A 21,127-nucleotide genomic window follows, 5' to 3' on the forward strand; every position below is an offset into this window, starting at 1 on the left:
CAAGCCTCCAGTCTATCCAGATCCCTCTGTAGTAGTATACTGTCCTCTTCAGTGTTAATTACTTTACACAGTTTAGTATCATCTGCGGAAATTTATATTTTACTATGCAAGCCTTCTACAAGATCATTAATAAATATATTGAAGAGAATAGGGCCCAATACTGACCCCTGAGGTTCTCCACTAGTGACAGTGACCCAATCTGAGTGTGTACCGTTAATAACCACCCTCTGTTTTCTATCATTGAGCCAGTTACTTATCCACTTACAGACGTTTTCTCCCAGTCCGAGCATTCTCATTTTAAGCGTGACCGCTTGCAAACTCGCGTTGTTTGTCTGCTTGTATAAGTGCAGCTCTTAAACCAGACTGCTTTTGTTTACTCTGGATTCAAAGGACTGAGCTGCCCTCAAGACTGGCTATTTAACTTCTCCTAACTAGATAGACACACCCTAATTACTCACCTTGCACTACCCTGGAAAAGGAAGAGAAAAATATATAAATAAAAAAATGTAATCAGTATACTCTCAGCTGCTATGAAATAAACCTGGCAGCAAAAGCAAGTCACAGTGTATAAACTAGACTACACTGCTCTGACTTGGTATAGAGTACAATAAAGTCAGGCACAGCCACTCGGCAATGCACACAAATAATTCAGCTCTCACAGATACTCCCTCACGTAATCTAAAGGCACACACTTAATACAAACACACACTTTAAATCAATCAACGAAAGCTCACAAACTCGGGTGCCATACCCTCTGTAATGTGCCTGGTGCTGCAGTCATTATACACTGTGCCATACCCCCTGTAAGATGCCTGGTGCTGCTATTATACAGTGTACCATACCCCCTGTAATGTGCCTGGTGCTGCTATTATTATATATAGAGATGAGCGAATTTTTCAAAAATTTGATTCACCAGTTCGCCTAATTTTTTGGAAAAAATTTGATTCAATCCAAATTTGTTTGCGGGGAAATTCGTTAAAAAACTATTTCCTGGCTGCAGAGTGCCTTTATAGTGGTGTAGGACACTGTGCCTTGCAGTAACACGCATAGGGAGTCTGCTGTGGTAGTGAAATAATACTGAGTTCGTATGACATGTAGATGACAGGCGTCGCTTTTAGAATCACTGCACACTTCACTTATTTGGGCAGTCACGGGGCCAAAACTGACCAAATAACTCAAGTATGAACTCAGCCTTACAGTTCGATGTTAGCGCCAAGAAGAAGCGCTCTCCTTTTACACCATCGTCAGCTGATTCCACATAAATGTTTACAGAACCTGTTCTATTAAACGCTTATACAAGTAGAGCCCCCGACAGAGTGGAGAGGGTGTCAGCAGTAAGTTTGTGTCGACGTCACTGATTATTTTGCCTTTCCTCTGATCCATCAGAACAATAACCCCCAAAAAACGGATCCTGTCTGTTGAGCATCCGCCTTCACTCGGTCAGCATTTGGTCAGTAATCCATCAGTATTGCTAAAGCCAAAAAAACTGAAATGGATCCAAAACAGAGATGACTGTGTCAACCATTCAAGAACCACTGGGTTGCTGGTCAAGACACAACCGCAAGATGATACCTGGAGCTCAGGCCTCTCGCTGCAACCCCTGCTGCCACGCCCCCTTTCTCTGCTGCGACCTCTTCCTGCGCTAGAAACATTTAGGCCTCTGCCACTCCTCTGTGCGGGGCCTGGCACTTCTCTGTGTGACATACTATTAGATCAAATAAATAAATAAAAAGTAAATTAAAACACCCCAAAAAAGTCTGTAATTTCCTCACTTCCCCACACAACATCTAATAAACCCTTTTCCCCCCCACTAATACACGCCACAAAAGGCTTTAGAACATATAACTGCACCGCTGAACGGCAAATAATATTTTTTCTATTTCAACTAATACACGACAAAAAGGGCAGTAATTTTAGCACTTCACCACACAACATCTAATAAGCCCTTTTTTCCCACTAATACAAGCCAAAAATGCTTTAGAACATATAACTGCACCGCACAAGGGCAAATAAGACTTCTTGTAAATATTTTCTTGTAATAAACCCTGTTAATGGTTGTAACACTCCAATAATAACGGTTTGCTTGAATTACAGAGCTGTATGATGGCAATTTGGATCCCCAGTCAGTGCAGCAAGGTGTAATAGGATTGTTCCTATTTCCCAGGCTGTAACCTCCCCTACTGAACCCTGTATAACATAAACGCTGTGGAATGATTCCTCCCTATCCTTTACCTACACCTTGAAAAATCTTGCCCTTCACTTGTAAATCGTTTGTTTAGCACAATGAAGTATTTTCTAGCACTGTCCCTAGTGCCTGCAGACGTCTCTCCCTGCACTAAGCACACTGGAAAATGGCAGAATCTAAGATAACAATAATCGACATGTTGGCTAATCTCTCAATTTTACACCAGTATGAGGGTTAGTAAGACCGCAGAGTGCACCTGTCTTTGTTATTGTTATATTATTTTTACTGTTTATCACATCCACACATTTGCTATCCTGTGTAGGATGTCCATTGTGGTACTTGTGGTCCGCTGCAGGCATCCTCCATTGTATGCTTTTTTGCTGGGGAGTGACATTAGAAGCGGACCACAAGTGCAGGTATGGTACACTATATAATAATAGCAGCACCAGGCACATTATAATAATTTTAGCACCAGGCATATTACAGGGGGCATGGCACACTATATAATTAGAGATGAGCGAATCGAAATTGATAAAGTAGAATTCGATCCGAATTTTTGGTTTTATTCGATTCGCACCGAATCCGTATTTCCTCGAGATTCATGGTAAAATGGCTGCTGCACATGTGAGGACATGGATCAAGGAACTCTGGGAAGGCGGGATCACCCATAATGCCATGCATGCAGCCAATCAGCAGCCAGCCAGCTCTGTGATGTCACAGCCCTATAAATAGTGTCAGCCATTTTAGATTCTGTATACAAACTACAGATTGGCGTGGTATTAAAAAGCAGGAAGTGCTCAACCCCATTTGCAGTGGTGCATCTATACCGGGGGGGCATCTATGCCTGGTGCTGTAGTTATTATATAGTGTGCCATACCCCCTGTAATGTGCCTGGTCCTGCAGTTATAATATAGTGTGTTGTACCCCCTGTAATGTGCCTGGTCCTGCAGTTATTATATAGTGTGCCATACCCCCTGTAATGTGCCTGGTGCTGAAGTTATTATATAGTGTGCCATACCCCCTGTAATGTGCCTGGTGCTGCAGTTATTATATAGTGTACCATACCCCCTGTAATGTGCCTGGTCCTGCAGTTATTATATAGTGTGTTGTACCCCCTGTAATGTGCCTGGTGCTGAAGTTATTATATAGTGTGCCATACCCCCTGTAATGTGCCTGGTGCTGCAGTTATTATATAGTGTGCCATACCCCCTGTAATGTGCCTGGTGCTGCAGTTATTATATAGTGTGCCATACCCCCTGTAATGTGCCTGGTGCTGCTGTTTCATGCAATGTACCATACCCCAAGAAATGTGCGGGATGTTTATTTTATTATATAGTGTGCCATACCCCCATAAAATGTGCCTTGTGCCACCGTTTAAATGTAGTGTGCCAAACGCTCATGAAATGTCTCTGATGCTGCTGCTGGTATTATGTAGCGTACCATACCCCTATGAAATGTGCCTTGTGCTGCTGTTATTATATAGTGTACCATAACGCCATGAAATGTCCCTGGCACTGTAATTATTTTCTAGTGTACCATATCCCCATGGAATGTGCTGCTGTTATTTTGTATTGTTTCATACCCCCATGAAATCTGCCTGGTTCTGCAGTTATTATATAATTGGGGCGTTGCTAAGCTAAAATATTCGGGGCCTAGGCCCCGGATGTTTTTTCCCAGGCCTCGAATGTACTGCCTGCCAGCTAGATATAACTGTATTGCCATCTTTAGGACGGCAATATAATTGAATCTAATGCACTTGAACAGCTGAAGGACCTGTGATGATATCACAGTCATGTGATCAGTGCTGAAGGCAGTGGTTGAGGACCTGCGATGATGTCACCATAATGTGACCAGTGCAGGAGAGAACAGGGCTCAGCAGTGAAGAGGAGAAGTCCTGGGGAAGAAGCTATGGTGAGGTCTGCTACATAAGGAGAGGTAAGTGAAGGGGCAGTATAATGCTGGGAGTTGTGGTTATTTAACTTGGACTATATGTTATGGCTGAAGGGAGGGATGTTATTTGCATGGGACTGAATGTTGAAGGGGTGATGTTATTTACATGGGACTGTATGTTGATGGAGGCTGTAGGAGGGAGTGATGTTATTTACATGGGACTGTATGTTGAGGGGGTGATGTTATTCACATGGGACTCCATCTTGAAGGCGGCTGGGTGAAGGAGTGATGTTATTTTCATGGGACTGAATGTTGAGGGGGTGATGTTGTTAACATGGGATTGCATGTTGGAGGCGGCTGGGGGGGTGATATGTATTTACATGGGACTGTATGTTGAAGGCGGCTAAGGAAGGAGTGATGTTATTTACATGGGACTGTATACTGGAGGGGCTGAAGGGATGAAAGTGATGTTACTTACATGGGACTGTACACTCACCTAAAGAATTATTAGGAACACCTGTTCTATTTCTCATTAATGCAATTATCTAGTCAACCAATCACATGGCAGTTGCTTCAATGCATTTAGGGGTGTGCTCCTGGTCAAGACAATCTCCTGAACTCCAAACTGAATGTCAGAATGGGAAAGAAAGGTGATTTAAGCAATTTTGAGCGTGGCATGGTTGTTGGTGCCAGGCGGGCCGGTCTGAGTATTTCACAATCTGCTCAGTTACTGGGATTTTCACGCACAACCATTTCTAGGGTTTACAAAGAATGGTGTGAAAAGGGAAAAACATCCAGTATGCGGCAGTCCTGTGGGCAAAAATGCCTTGTGGATGTTAGAGGTCAGAGGAGAATGGGCCGACTGATTCAAGCTGATAGAAGAGCAACGTTGACTGAAATAACCACTCGTTACAACCGAGGTATGCAGCAAAGCATTTGTGAAGCCACAACACGCACAACCTTGAGGCGGATGGGCTACAACAGCAGAAGACCCCACCGGGTACCACTCATCTCCACTACAAATAGGAAAAAGAGGCTACAATTTGCACGAGCTCACCAAAATTGGACTGTTGAAGACTGGAAAAATGTTGCCTGGTCTGATGAGTCTCGATTTCTGTTGAGACATTCCAATGGTAGAGTCCGAATTTGGCGTAAACAGAATGAGAACATGTATCCATCCTCTGATGGCTACTTCCAGCAGGATAATGCACCATGTCACAAAGCTCGAATCATTTCAAATTGGTTTCTTGAACATGACAATGAGTTCACTGTACTAAAATGGCCCCCACAGTCACCAGATCTCAACCCAATAGAGCATCTTTGGGATGTGGTGGAACGGGAGCTTCGTGCCCTGGATGTGCATCCCTCAAATCTCCATCAACTGCAAGATGCTATCCTATCAATATGGGCCAACATTTCTAAAGAATGCTATCAGCACCTTGTTGAATCAATGCCACGTAGAATTAAGGCAGTTCTGAAGGCAAAAGGGGGTCCAACACCGTATTAGTATGGTGTTCCTAATAATTCTTTAGGTGAGTGTATATTGGAGGGGGCTGGAGAGATGGTGTGATGTTATTTACATGACACTGTATATTGGAGGGGGCTGAAGGGAGGGAAGTGATGTTATTTACATGGGACTCTATGGCGGTGGGAGGGAAATAGTGTTATTTACATGGGACTGTATGTTGAAGGTGGCCTTCGGAGGGGTGATCCTATTTACATGGGACTGTATATTGGAGGAGTTGAAGGGTGGGGAGTGATGTTATTTACATGCGACTGATATTGGAGGGGGCTGGAGAGATGGTGTGATGTTATTTGCATGGAACTCTACGGCGAAGGGAGGGAAATAATGTTATTTACATGGGACTGTAAGGTTCAGGGGCTGAGGAATTATCATTTCTGAGGGCACTAAAGGGAGGAATATAACTACAGGGGACACTGCAGGGGGCACTTCAGGGTGAGGATTATAAAAGTAGGGAGAAGTATAAATACTGGGGGCACTGCAGGGCGAGCATTATAACAGTAGGGGCAATATAAATCCTGGGACATTGTGGGGGCATTTTAAATCCAGGGGAAATTATAGGCATTCTTATTTCTACTGGGGGCTCTATAGGAGAGATTTATAGATCCGCCTTATCTCTACTTAGAGCACTGTGGTGGGCCTTATTACTATTGAGGGGTCTGTAGATAGCTTTATTACCACTGGGGGAACAATAGGGGGATTTTATTTCTACTGGGGGCTCTGTGAGGGCATAATTAATACTGGAGGGCTCTTCTTTGGAGGCACTCTTGGGGAGCATTATCACGGTTGGGGGCACTGTAGGGGGCAGTATTACTAATGAGGGCATTCTAGAAGGGAATTACTATTGGTGGGACTTTGAGGAGCACTATTACTATGGGGGGAGGGACTCAGTTTTCTTCAGGATAGTATTTGGGGGTATTGGGGGCACAGCAAGCAGCAGGATAACACTGTAGGGACTCCAGGTTGGAGGATGATGATAGAAAAGTGTGGAAGCTAAGATGTCTATGTGTCACACTCTGCAGAGACGAGGGGGCTGAAAGAATGTGTCTGGACTGAATGGAGACGATGATGACAGAGAATATCTATATCAGAGGAGACATCACCTGGGAGGCCCTGGATGTGAGAGGTAAGTGCTTCTGTATAGCAAGTACAGTAAAATGCGGTGAGCGGGGGGGAGGGTCGGTTTAGAGAATCAGGCCATATTCATTAGGGCTTGGGCTCCGGATCTTTTGAGACCCTAGTAACTGTTATATAGTGTGCCATATCATCATGAATATGCCTGTTGTGTAGTTATTACCATATATTTTGCCCTATAAGACGCACCGGCCCATAAGAAGCACCTAGGTTTTAGAGGAGGAAAGTAAGAAACAAATATTTTTCATTACACCTCAGGTCAGACCAGCAATCAGACCCCCAATGTTAATCAGACCTCAACTTACAGCCCCAATCAGACCCCAATGTCAATCAGACCTCAGATCAGACCCCCAATGCCTCAGATCAATCCCCCAACCTTCAGCCATCTATCAGCCCTCATGTCAGCCATCAGCCCTCATGTCAGCCATCATTTCTCATGTCAGCCATCATTTCTCATGTCAGCCCCCAGCCATCAGCGCAAATAAAATAAAATAAAACACTTACCTCTCCTGCTCCTGGATGCCACAGCTCCTCACCATCGCGATCCTCTTCGTCCTGCTGTCAGCTGTGCTTTGTGAACCGGCGCACACAGTGTGAGGTCACAGAGCGCCCTCACGCTGTCCGCAGCCCTGCACAGCCAACAGCTGAGGACCAGGAAGCGGTGAGTACAGAGCCTTTCCCGGTCCTCCGGTACTAATGATTAGTATTTGCCCCATAAGACGTAGGGGCATTTTCCCCCCACTTTAGGGGGGGAACAATTGCGTCTTATGGCAAAAAATACGGTATATAGCGTTCCATATTACCATGAAATGTGCCTAGTACGGTTACCATATAGTGTTCCATACTCCAATTAAATGTATCTGGTACTGTTAGTACATAGTGTGGATACCCATAAAAATTGTGCCCGGTATTACATAATGTGCCATACCCCCATGAAATGTGCCTGGTGCTGCTGTTTTTATATAGTACCAAAATGTAAAATACATATATGAGTTGGCAAAGACAAACACACACACAAGAAGTGTGCCATTTTTTTTTCCTCTTAAGAAGCTGATGCGAAACATGTGTCAGGGTTTTGGAGGTGCCATCAATCGGGTCTGTACTTTATTTTTGTGATTTTGGCAGCTTTTTTTCCAGGAGGGTGAAACCACATGCTGATATATATTTTACCTTGCTGTTTGTATTTATCACATTATCATGTACAATTACTTTTGACCCCCTTCTTTGCTGGCACACTCCTTGTGTGTGTGTTTGTCTTTGCCAACTCATATATATATTTTACATTTTGCCCTTAATATTTGAATAAAGATATGTTTTGATATATTTTGGTGGCTATTTTTGTATCCGGGTGCTTGGGTGTTCCCTATAGGAGTTGTTGGTTGTAGGCACCTGTGATTTCAAATTTCGGTTGATACTTGGGCCCTCATTTGAGGCTCCTGTTTAGTTTTGGTCTGATTGGTTTTCTGTTTTCTATATCATATCACCCTGAACTGTGCCTGGTGCTGCGGTTATAAATTCTTCCTACTGCACACTATATAACAGCAGCAGGCACAGTTCATGGGGAGGGGGAGTATGTAATAAAAACTATAGACGTAAGTTATCATAAGTATATGTCAGTTTGCTGGAGTTAAAATTTCTATTACAGCTCAGGTCAGACCAGCAATCAGACCCCCAATGTTAATCAGACCTCAAATCAGACCCCCAATGCCTCAGATCAACCCCCCAACCTTCAGCCATCTATCAGCCCTCATGTCAGCCATCTATCAGCCCTCATGTCAGCCATCTATCAGCCCTCATGTCAGCCATCTATCAGCCTTCATGTCAGCCATAATCCCTCATGTCAGCCATCATCCCTCATGTCAGCCATCTATCAGCCCTCATGTCAGCCATCATCCCTCATGTCAGCCATCATCCCTCATGTCAGCCATCTATCAGCCCTCATGTCAGCCATCATCCCTCATGTCAGCCATCTATCAGCCCTCATGTCAGCCATCATCCCTCATGTCAGCTATCAGTGCAAATAAAATAAAAAAAACACTTACCTCTCCTGCTCCTGGACGCTACAGCTGCTCACCATCGCGATCCTCTTCATCCTGCTGTCAGCTGTGCTCTGTAAACCGGCGCGCACAGTGTGAGGTCACAGAGCGCCCTCATGCTGTGTGCAGCCAGGGCTGGTGCAAGAATTTTTGCCACCCTAGGCGAAAGCAAATTTTGCCGCCCCTTGACTCCGCCCATTGACCACGCCCCTTTACACGCACCCTTTTTCGGACACCTATTCCATGCAACATTGTGCACTGTCTGTGGGGGCAGTTAGTATTACTTAGTGGGGGCACTGGGGGGCCAATTACTTAATGGGCACTGCCCATTATGTAATTTTCCCCCCAGTGCCCCAACAAAGTAATACTAACTGCCCCCACAGACAGTGCACAACTGCACACTGCCCATTACGTAATTTGCCCCAGTGCCCCCACTGAGTAATACTGCCCCCACAGACAGTGCACAATGCCCCCACTAAGTAATACTGCCCCCACAGACAGTGCACAATGCCCCCACTAAGTAATACTGCCCCCACAGACAGTGCACAACTGCACACTGCCCATTACGTAATTTGCCCCCCAGTGCCCCCACTAAGTAATACTGAACTGCCCCCACAGACTGACACTGTGCACAGTCACACTCCAGCCAGGCAGGCTCCATTATGTCATTTGAAATTGCCGCCAAAGCACCCCCCCTCCCCCCCCCGAACAAGCACAGGCTCGCAGGGGCAGCACAATCCACCATGATCTGGCCGGCCGGCAAGTACAGGAGGAGTCAGATGGATGACAGCCAGGTAGGGGGCGTGGCGCGGGGGCGGCAGCTAGGAGTCAGGAGAAGATGTTAGAACTTAGATGGATGGATCACAAGTAGTGGGCATGGCGCGGGCGGCGGCTAGTCGGGAATCGGGTTTCGGACTCCAGAGCGCCGGCGCCCCCAGGCAGAGTGCGCTCTATGCGGTGGCCTACTCTGCTTATGGGTGGCGCCGGCCCTGTGTGCAGCCCTGCACAGCCGACAGCTGAGGATCAGGAAGTGGTGAGTACAGAGCCTTCACCACTTCCCGGTCCTCCGGTACTAATGAGCGCTTGCATAATGGAAGCGCTTCATTAGTATTTGCCCCATAAGACGTAGGGGCGAAATTTATCAGTATGGATGCATGGACAGACCAATGCTGCGTCTAATTTATAAAGAGGCGTATGCTGCTGGTTTATGATAAATCTGCCCATAATTATTTTTGTCCCAAATTGTTTAATTCGGTTATTTTCAATTTTCCAGTAGAAAAGAGAGTGGCGTAGGAATAGGAGGGGGCAGATAAGAGTAATGGGATTGCCTAGAGTTGAGGTATGGGGGCCCAATTCAGGTTCTTCCTATGGTTTCTAATGAATTCTTTATACTCCTCCAAAAGAAGGCTGTGACTTGTTATACAGGGAGTGCAGAATTATTAGGCAAGTTGTATTTTTGAGGATTAATTTTATTATTGAACAACAACCATGTTCTCAATGAACCCAAAAAACTCATTAACCCCTTAAGGACTCAGCCCTATTTCACCTTAAGGACTTGGCCATTTTTTGCAAATCTGACCAGTGTCACTTTAAGTGCTGATAACTTTAAAACGCTTTGACTTATCCAGGCCGTTCTGAGATTGTTTTTTCGTCACATATTGTACTTCATGACACTGCTAAAATTGGGTCAAAAAAGTAAATTTTTTTGCATAAACTTTGAAAAATTTGCAAATTTCAAAGTTTCAGTTTCTCTACTTCTGTAATACATAGTAATACCCCCAAAAATTTTGATGACTTTACATTCCCCATATGTCTACTTCATGTTTGTAGAATTTTGGGATTGATATTTTATTTTTTGGGGATGTTACAAGGCTTAGAAGTTTAGAAGCAAATCTTGAAATTTTTCAGAAATTTACAAAAACCAAATTTTTAGGGACCACTACAGGTCTGAAGTCACTTTGCGAGGCTTACATAATAAAAACCGCCCAAAAATGACCCCATTCTATAAACTACACCCCTCAAGGTATTCAAAACTGATTTTACAAGCTTCTTTAACCCTTTAGGTATTGCACAAGAGTTATTGGCAAATGGGGATGAAATTAGAGAATTTCATTTTTTTGCCTAATTTTCCATTTTAACCCATTTTTTCCACTAACAAAGCAAGGGTTAACAGCTAAACAATACTGTATCTTTATTGCCCTGACTCTGCCGTTTACAGAAACACCCCATATGTGGCCGTAAACTACTGTACGGGCACACAGTAGGGCGTAGAGTGAAAGGTGCGCCGTTTGGTTTTTGGAGGGCTGATTTTGCTGGACTGTTTTTTTGACACCATGTCCCATTTGAAGCCCCCCTGATGCACCCCTAGAGTAGAAACTCCATAAAAGTGACCCCATCTAACAAACTACACCCCTCAAGTATTCAAAACTGATTTTACAAACTTTGTTAACCCTTTAGGTGTTGCACAAGAGTTATTGGCAAATGGGGATGAAATTTGAGAATTTCATTTTTTTGCCTAATTTTCCATTTTAACCCATTTTTTCCACAAACAAAGCAAGGGTTAACAGCCAAACAAGACTGTATCTTTATTGCCCTGACTCTGCCGTTTACAGAAACACCCCATATGTGGCCGTAAACTACTGTGCGGCCACACAGCGGGGCGTAGAGGGAAAGGTGCGCCGTATGGTTTTTGGAAGCCAGATTTTGCTGGACTGGTTTTTTGACACCATGTCCCATTTGAAGCCCCCCTGATGCACCCCTAGAGTAGAAACTCCATAAAAGTGACCCCATCTAAGAAACTACACCCCTCAAGGTATTCAAAACTGATTTTACAAACTTTGTTAACCCTTTAGGTGTTGCACAAGATTTAATGGAAAATAGAGATACAATTTCAAAATTTCACTTTTTTGGCAGATTTTCCATTTTAATATTTTTTTTCCAGTTACAAAGCAAGGGTTAACAGCCAAACAAAACTCATTATTTATGGCCCTGATTCTGTAGTTTACAGAAACACCCCATATGTGTTCGTAAACCGCTGTACGGGCACACAGCAGGGCGCAGAAGGAAAGGAATGCCATACGGTTTTTGGAAGGCAGATTTTGCTGGACTGTTTTTTTTGACACCATGTCCCATTTGAAGCCCCCCTGATGCACCCCTAGAGTAGAAACTCCAAAAAAGTGACCCCATTTTAGAAAGTACGGAATAAGGTGGCAGCTTTGTTGGTACTAGTTTAGGGTACATATGATTTTTGGTTGCTCTATATTACACTTTTTGTGCGGCAAGGTAACAAGAAATAGCTTTTTTGTCACGTTTTTTTTTTGTTATTTACAACATTCATCTGACAGGTTAGATCATGTGGTAATTTTATAGAGCAGGTTGTCGCGGACGCGGCGATACCTAATATGTATACAATTTTTTTTATTTATGTAAGTTTTATACAATAACTTCATTTTTAAAACCAAAAAAAGTTTTAGTGTCTCTATAGTCTAAGAGCCATAGTTTTTTCAGTTTTTGGGCGATTATCTTGAGTAGGGTCTCATTTTTTGCGGGATGAGATGACGGTTTGATTGGCACTATTTTGGGGTGCATATGACTTTTTTATCGCTTGTTATTACACTTTTTGTGACGTAAGATGACCAAAAATGGCTTTTTTTTACACCGTTTTTATTTTTAATTTTTTTACGGTGGTCACCTGAGGGGTTAGATCATGTGATATTTTTATAGAGCCGGTCGATACGGACGCGGCGATACCTAATATGTATACTTTATTTTTATTGATGTAAGTTTTACACAATGATTTCATTTTTGAAACAAAAAAAATCATGTTTTAGTGTTTCTTTAGTCTAACAGCCATAGTTTTTTCAGTTTTTGGGCGATTATCTTGGGTAGGGTATGATTTTTGCAGGATGAGATGACGGTTTGATTGGTACTATTTTGGCGTACATGTGACTTTTTTGATCACTTTTATTACCTTTTTTGGGAAGTAAGGTGGGCAAAATTTCAATTTTCTCATAGTTTTTATTTTTTTATTTTTATGGTGTTCACCGTGCGGGGAAAGTAACATGACCGTTTTATAGATCAGGTCGTTACAGACACGGCAATACCTAATATGTGTAGTGTATTTTATTTTTTTAATTTTTATTCAGTGATGAATGTTTTTTTTTTATCTTAACTTTTTTCACTTTTTTTTTTACTTTTTTTGACCCAGACCCACTTGGTTCTGGAAGATCCAGTGGGTCTGATGTCTGTATAATACAGTACAGTACAATATATATTGTTCTGTACTGTATTTTACTTACACTGAACAGATCTATGCTTTTAGCACAGATCTGTTCAGCACCATGGACAGCAGGACGCCTGAGACGGCGTCCTGTTGCCATAAGAACCTTCCCCGTCTGCCACAACTTCGCAGACGGGGAAGGGTAAGCACAGGGCTGAGGGGGGCTCTCTGGGGGCTCTCTCCCTCTCCATCGGGGGGCTGCAAAGGCACAGCAGCCCCCCGATGGAGAGGGAGGGAGCTCCCTGACCGATGACAGTTAACTTTTTCCATACAGCGGTCCGTACGGACCGCGGTATGGAAAGGGTTAAACGGCTGACATCTGCACAGATGTCAGCCGTTTATACCAGGGTGCCAGCAATGTGCTGGCACCCTGGTATAACTACTAGAAGACAACGATCATTCATGTGGAGGCGGGCGGGGGATCGCGATCCCGCCTGCCGCACCGCCCGCCTCCCGCAACGCCCCCACCGCATGCGACACCCCCCCCCGCACCACCCGCCGGCATCAAATCGTGCAGGGGTGCAGGGGGGGGGGGTGAAAAATATTGATTATAGGCACTCAAAAGTTTCTGATCGCCGCGGTCCCTGACCGCGGGGATCAGAAACTGCAGAAAGCGCAGCAAACCGCAGGTCTGAATTGACCTGCGGTTTGCTGCGATCGCCGACACGGGGGGGGTCACATGACCCCCCCTGGCATTGTCACAGGATGCCGGCTGAAGGATTTCAGCCGAAATCCCGTTCTGATTAACCCCTGGGGCGCCGGAATACTGATTTCAAGTTAGGACGTACCGGTACGCCCTGAGTCCTTAAGGACTCAGGAAATAGGGCGTACCGATACGCCCTGCGTCCTTAAGGGGTTAATATCAAAGCTGAATATTTTTGGAAGTAGTTTTTAGTTTGTTTTTAGTTTTAGCTATTTTAGGGGGATATCTGTGTGTGCAGGTGACTATTACTGTGCATAATTATTAGGCAACTTAACAAAAAACTAATATATACCCATTTCAATTATTTATTTTTACCAGTGAAACCAATATAACATCTCAACATTCACAAATATACATTTCTGACATTCAAAAACAAAACAAAAACAAATCAGTGACCAATATAGGCACCTTTCTTTGCAAGGACACTCAAAAGCCTGCCATCCATGGATTCTGTCAGTGTTTTGATCTGTTCACCATCAACATTGCGTGCAGCAGCAACCACAGCCTCCTAGACACTGTTCAGAGAGGTGTACTGTTTTCCCCCCTTGTAAATCTCACATTTGATGATGGACCACAGGTTCTCAATGGGGTTCAGATCAGGTGAACAAGGAGGCCATGTCATTAGATTTTCTTCTTTTATACCCTTTCTTGCCAGCCACGCTGTGGAGTACTTGGACGCGTGTGATGGAGCATTGTCCTGCATGAAAATCATGTTTTTCTTGAAGGATGCAGACTTCTTCCTGTACCACTGCTTGAAGAAGGTGTCTTCCAGAAACTGGCAGTAGGACTGGGAGTTGAGCTTGACTCCATCCTCAACCCGAAAAGGCCCCACAAGCTCATCTTTGATGATACCAGCCCAAACCAGTACTCCACATCCACCTTGCTGGCGTCTGAGTCGGACTGGAGCTCTCTGCCCTTTACCAATCCAGCCACGGGGCCCATCCATCTGGCCCATCAAGACTCACTCTCATTTCATCAGTCCATAAAACCTTAGAAAAATCAGTCTTGAGATATTTCTTGGCCCAGTCTTGACGTTTCAGCTTGTGTGTCTTGTTCAGTGGTGGTCGTCTTTCAGCCTTTCTTACCTTGGCCATGTCTCTGAGTATTGCACACCTTGAGCTTTTGGGCACTCCAGTGATGTTGCAGCTCTGAAATATGGCCAAACTGGTGGCAAGTGGCATCTTGGCAGCTGCACGTTTGACTTTTCTCAGTTCATGGGCAGTTATTTTGCGCCTTGGTTTTTCCACACGCTTCTTGCGACCCTGTTGACTATTTTGAATGAAACGCTTGATTGTTTGATGATCACGCTTCAGAAGCTTTGCAATTTTAAGAGTGCTGCATCCCTCTGCAAGATATCTCACTATTTTTGACTTTTCTGAGCCTGTCAAGTCCTTCTTTTGACCCATTTTGCCAAAGGAAAGGAAGTTGCCTAATAATTATGCACACCTAATATAGGGTGTTGATGTCATTAGACCACACCCCTTCTCATTACAGAGATGCACATCACCTAATATGCTTAATTGGTAGTAGGCTTTCGAGCCTATACAGCTTGGAGTAAGACAACATGCATAAAGAGGATGATGTGGTCAAAATACTCATTTGCCTAATAATTCTGCACGCAGTGTATATGTTATTTCTAGGGGTTTCAAAAGCTGTGCCCAATAGTGATGAGCGGCAGGGGCAATATCTGAATTCGCAATATTTTGCGAATATTTGGCTAAATATTCGTCATATATTCGCAAATTTGAGAATTTGCGATAATTTTCTTGATTGCGAAAATCGGCAATGTAATGGTCTGACTACTGTGGTAAGGTGCAGGGTACCGTAATGGATGGCAGATACTTGTCATCGAGGTTCCTGGCCTCGGTGAGGTAAGAGCCAGGTTTTGTGTGTTAACAGCAGAAGCTGTTGACACCTTTAATACTTAGTATGGCTGTAAAGCCAAATCTGGGCCAGCTTTTACTGGGAGTAGGTAAAGAGTTGGGCGGGTGCCTACTCCCCACGTTCCAGAATCAGGTTATGGAGCTGGGATTTAAATTCCTAGGAAGCAACCTCAGCTGGGAGGAGAAGGAAGTAAAATCACTGTGAGTCTAGGTGGTTTTTGCAGTGTGTGGAGCTGAGGCCTGGACCCCAACACAGGGAGGAAACTTTATGTGGCTGTGCGATCAGCCAGGACAGGACTCATTCCAGTAAAGGAGCCAGGTGAAGCTCTCTATTATTTTGTGTGTGAACTAACACCAAGTGACTGATTTGCTTTTCTGTTTGAGCAAGTGTGAAATAAACAATCTTTTGCTTAATTACCTGGACTCCATTTGCCTCTATACTGCACCCACACCCCTGTCTACCAGAGTAAATCCCCACATTTGGTGGAGGATGCGGGAAGGAGCAGTGAGGCTGGCCTGAGGGCCAGGAAAGTTTTGTTTGTCCTTAAACACCGCTGGATGTCATACATTAAGCCGGCAAAGCTGCACCTTGAGTTCCCTGACAAGATGGAGGCTGTTGTGAAAGCCCTCATGTTGTACCCCCTGTAATATGTCTGGTGCTGCAGTTATTATATAGTGTGCCATACCCCCTGTAATGTGCCTGGTGCTGCAGTTATTATATAGTGTGCCATACCCCCTGTAATGTGCCTGGTGCTGAAGTTATTATATAGTGTGCCATACCCCCTGTAATGTGCCTGGTGCTGAAGTTATTATATAGGTGTGCCATACCCCCATAAAATGTGCCTTGTGCCACCGTTTAAATGTAGTGTGCCAAACGCTCATGAAATGTCTCTGATGCTGCTGCTGGTATTATGTAGCGTACCATACCCCTATGAAATGTGCCTTGTGCTGCTGTTATTATATAGTGTACCATAACGCCATGAAATGTCCCTGGCACTGTAATTATTTTCTAGTGTACCATATCCCCATGGAATGTGCTGCTGTTATTTTGTATTGTTTCATACCCCCATGAAATCTTCCTGGTTCTGCAGTTATTATATAATTGGGGCGTTGCTAAGCTAAAATATTCGGGGCCTAGGCCCCGGATGTTTTTTCCCAGGCCTCGAATGTACTGCCTGCCAGCTAGATATAACTGTATTGTCATCTTTAGGACGGCAATATAATTGAATCTAATGCACTTGAACAGCTGAAGGACCTGTGATGATATCACAGTCATGTGATCAGTGCTGAAGGCAGTGGTTGAGGACCTGCGATGATGTCACCATAATGTGACCAGTGCAGGAGAGAACAGGGCTCAGCAGTGAAGAGGAGAAGTCCTGGGGAAGAAGCTATGGTGAGGTCTGCTACATAAGGAGAGGTAAGTGAAGGGGCAGTATAATGCTGGGAGTTGTGGTTATTTAACTTGGACTATATGTTATGGCTGAAGGGAGGGATGTTATTTGCATGGGACTGAATGTTGAAGGGGTGATGTTATTTACATGGGACTGTATGTTGATGGAGGCTGTAGGAGGGAGTGATGTTATTTACATGGGACTGTATGTTGAGGGGGTGATGTTATTCACATGGGACTCCATCTTGAAGGCGGCTGGGTGAAGGAGTGATGTTATTTTCATGGGACTGAATGTTGAGGGGGTGATGTTGTTAACATGGGATTGCATGTTGGAGGCGGCTGGGGGGGTGATATGTATTTACATGGGACTGTATGTTGAAGGCGGCTAAGGAAGGAGTGATGTTATTTACATGGGACTGTATACTGGAGGGGCTGAAGGGATGAAAGTGATGTTACTTACATGGGACTGTACACTCACCTAAAGAATTATTAGGAACACCTGTTCTATTTCTCATTAATGCAATTATCTAGTCAACCAATCACATGGCAGTTGCTTCAATGCATTTAGGGGTGTGGTCCTGGTCAAGACAATCTCCTGAACTCCAAGCTGAATGTCAGAATGGGAAAGAAAGGTGATTTAAGCAATTTTGAGCGTGGCATGGTTGTTGGTGCCAGACGGGCCGGTCTGAGTATTTCACAATCTGCTCAGTTACTGGGATTTTCACGCACAACCATTTCTAGGGTTTACAAAGAATGGTGTGAAAAGGGAAAAACATCCAGTATGCGGCAGTCCTGTGGGCAAAAATACCTTGTGGATGCTGGAGGTCAGAGGAGAATGGGCCGACTGATTCAAGCTGATAGAAGAGCAACGTTGACTGAAATAACCACTCGTTACAACCGAGGTATGCAGCAAAGCATTTGTGAAGCCACAACACGCACAACCTTGAGGCGGATGGGCTACAACAGCAGAAGACCCCACCAGGTACCACTCATCTCCACTACAAATAGGAAAAAGAGGCTACAATTTGCACGAGCTCACCAAAATTGGACTGTTGAAGACTGGAAAAATGTTGCCTGGTCTGATGAGTCTCGATTTCTGTTGAGACATTCAAATGATAGAGTCTGAATTTGGCGTAAACAGAATGAGAACATGTATCCACCCTCTGATGGCTACTTCCAGCAGGATAATGCACCATGTCACAAAGCTCGAATCATTTCAAATTGGTTTCTTGAACATGACAATGAGTTCACTGTACTAAAATGGCCCCCACAGTCACCAGATCTCAACCCAATAGAGCATCTTTGGGATGTGGTGGAACGGGAGCTTCGTGCCCTGGATGTGCATCCCTCAAATCTCCATCAACTGCAAGATGCTATCCTATCAATATGGGCCAACATTTCTAAAGAATGCTATCAGCACCTTGTTGAATCAATGCCACGTAGAATTAAGGCAGTTCTGAAGGCAAAAGGGGGTCCAACACCGTATTAGTATGGTGTTCCTAATAATTCTTTAGGTGAGTGTATATTGGAGGGGGCTGGAGAGATGGTGTGATGTTATTTACATGACACTGTATATTGGAGGGGGCTGAAGGGAGGGAAGTGATGTTATTTACATGGGACTCTATGGCGGTGGGAGGGAAATAGTGTTATTTACATGGGACTGTATGTTGAAGGTGGCCTTCGGAGGGGTGATCCTATTTACATGGGACTGTATATTGGAGGAGTTGAAGGGTGGGGAGTGATGTTATTTACATGCGACTGATATTGGAGGGGGCTGGAGAGATGGTGTGATGTTATTTGCATGGAACTCTACGGCGAAGGGAGGGAAATAATGTTATTTACATGGGACTGTAAGGTTCAGGGGCTGAGGAATTATCATTTCTGAGGGCACTAAAGGGAGGAATATAACTACAGGGGACACTGCAGGGGGCACTTCAGGGTGAGGATTATAAAAGTAGGGGGAAGTATAAATACTGGGGGCACTGCAGGGCGAGCATTATAACAGTAGGGGCAATATAAATCCTGGGACATTGTGGGGGCATTTTAAATCCAGGGGAAATTATAGGCGTTCTTATTTCTACTGGGGGCTCTATAGGAGAGATTTATAGATCCGCCTTATTTCTACTAAGAGCACTGTGGTGGGCCTTATTACTATTGAGGGGTCTGTAGATAGCTTTATTACCACTGGGGGAACAATAGGGGGATTTTATTTCTACTGGGGGCTCTGTGAGGGCATAATTAATACTGGAGGGCTCTTCTTTGGAGGCACTCTTGGGGAGCATTATCACGGTTGGGGGCACTGTAGGGGGCAGTATTACTAATGAGGGCATTCTAGAAGGGAATTACTATTGGTGGGACTTTGAGGAGCACTATTACTATGGGGGGAGGGACTCAGTTTTCTTCAGGATAGTATTTGGGGGTATTGGGGGCACAGCAAGCAGCAGGATAACACTGTAGGGACTCCAGGTTGGAGGATGATGATAGAAAAGTGTGGAAGCTAAGATGTCTATGTGTCACACTCTGCAGAGACGAGGGGGCTGAAAGAATGTGTCTGGACTGAATGGAGACGATGATGACAGAGAATATCTATATCAGAGGAGACATCACCTGGGAGGCCCTGGATGTGAGAGGTAAGTGCTTCTGTATAGCAAGTACAGTAAAATGCGGTGAGCGGGGGGGGAGGGTCGGCTTAGAGAATCAGGCCATATTCATTAGGGCTTGGGCTCCGGATCTTTTGAGACCCTAGTAACTGTTATATAGTGTGCCATATCATCATGAATATGCCTGTTGTGTAGTTATTACCATATATTTTGCCCTATAAGACGCACCGGCCCATAAGAAGCACCTAGGTTTTAGAGGAGGAAAGTAAGAAACAAATATTTTTCATTACACCTCAGGTCAGACCAGCAATCAGACCCCCAATGTTAATCAGACCTCAACTTACAGCCCCAATCAGACCCCAATGTCAATCAGACCTCAGATCAGACCCCCAATGCCTCAGATCAATCCCCCAACCTTCAGCCATCTATCAGCCCTCATGTCAGCCATCAGCCCTCATGTCAGCCATCATTTCTCATGTCAGCCCCCAGCCATCAGCGCAAATAAAATAAAATAAAACACTTACCTCTCCTGCTCCTGGATGCCACAGCTCCTCACCATCGCGATCCTCTTCGTCCTGCTGTCAGCTGTGCTTTGTGAACCGGCGCACACAGTGTGAGGTCACAGAGCGCCCTCACGCTGTCCGCAGCCATGCACAGCCAACAGCTGAGGACCAGGAAGCGGTGAGTACAGAGCCTTTCCCGGTCCTCCGGTACTAATGATTAGTATTTGCCCCATAAGACGTAGGGGCATTTTCCCCCCACTTTAGGGGGGGAACAATTGCGTCTTATGGCAAAAAATACGGTATATAGCGTTCCATATTACCATGAAATGTGCCTGGTACGGTTACCATATAGTGTTCCATACTCCAATTAAATGTATCTGGTACTGTTAGTACATAGTGTGGATACCCATAAAAATTGTGCCCGGTATTACATAATGTGCCATACCCCCATGAAATGTGCCTGGTGCTGCTGTTTTTATATAGTACCAAAATGTAAAATACATATATGAGTTGGCAAAGACAAACACACACACAAGAAGTGTGCCATTTTTTTTTCCTCTTAAGAAGCTGATGCGAAACATGTGTCAGGGTTTTGGAGGTGCCATCAATCGGGTCTGTACTTTATTTTTGTGATTTTGGCAGCTTTTTTTCCAGGAGGGTTAACCACATGCTGATATATATTTTACCTTGCTGTTTGTATTTATCACATTATCATGTACAATTACTTTTGACCCCCTTCTTTGCTGGCACACTCCTTGTGTGTGTGTTTGTCTTTGCCAACTCATATATATATTTTACATTTTGCCCTTAATATTTGAATAAAGATATGTTTTGATATATTTTGGTGGCTATTTTTGTATCCGGGTGCTTGGGTGTTCCCTATAGGAGTTGTTGGTTGTAGGCACCTGTGATTTCAAATTTCGGTTGATACTTGGGCCCTCATTTGAGGCTCCTGTTTAGTTTTGGTCTGATTGGTTTTCTGTTTTCTATATCATATCACCC

This window comes from Bufo bufo, chromosome 4 (genome assembly GCF_905171765.1).
Source record: "Bufo bufo chromosome 4, aBufBuf1.1, whole genome shotgun sequence".
In the NCBI taxonomy this organism is placed as follows: domain Eukaryota; kingdom Metazoa; phylum Chordata; class Amphibia; order Anura; family Bufonidae; genus Bufo; species Bufo bufo.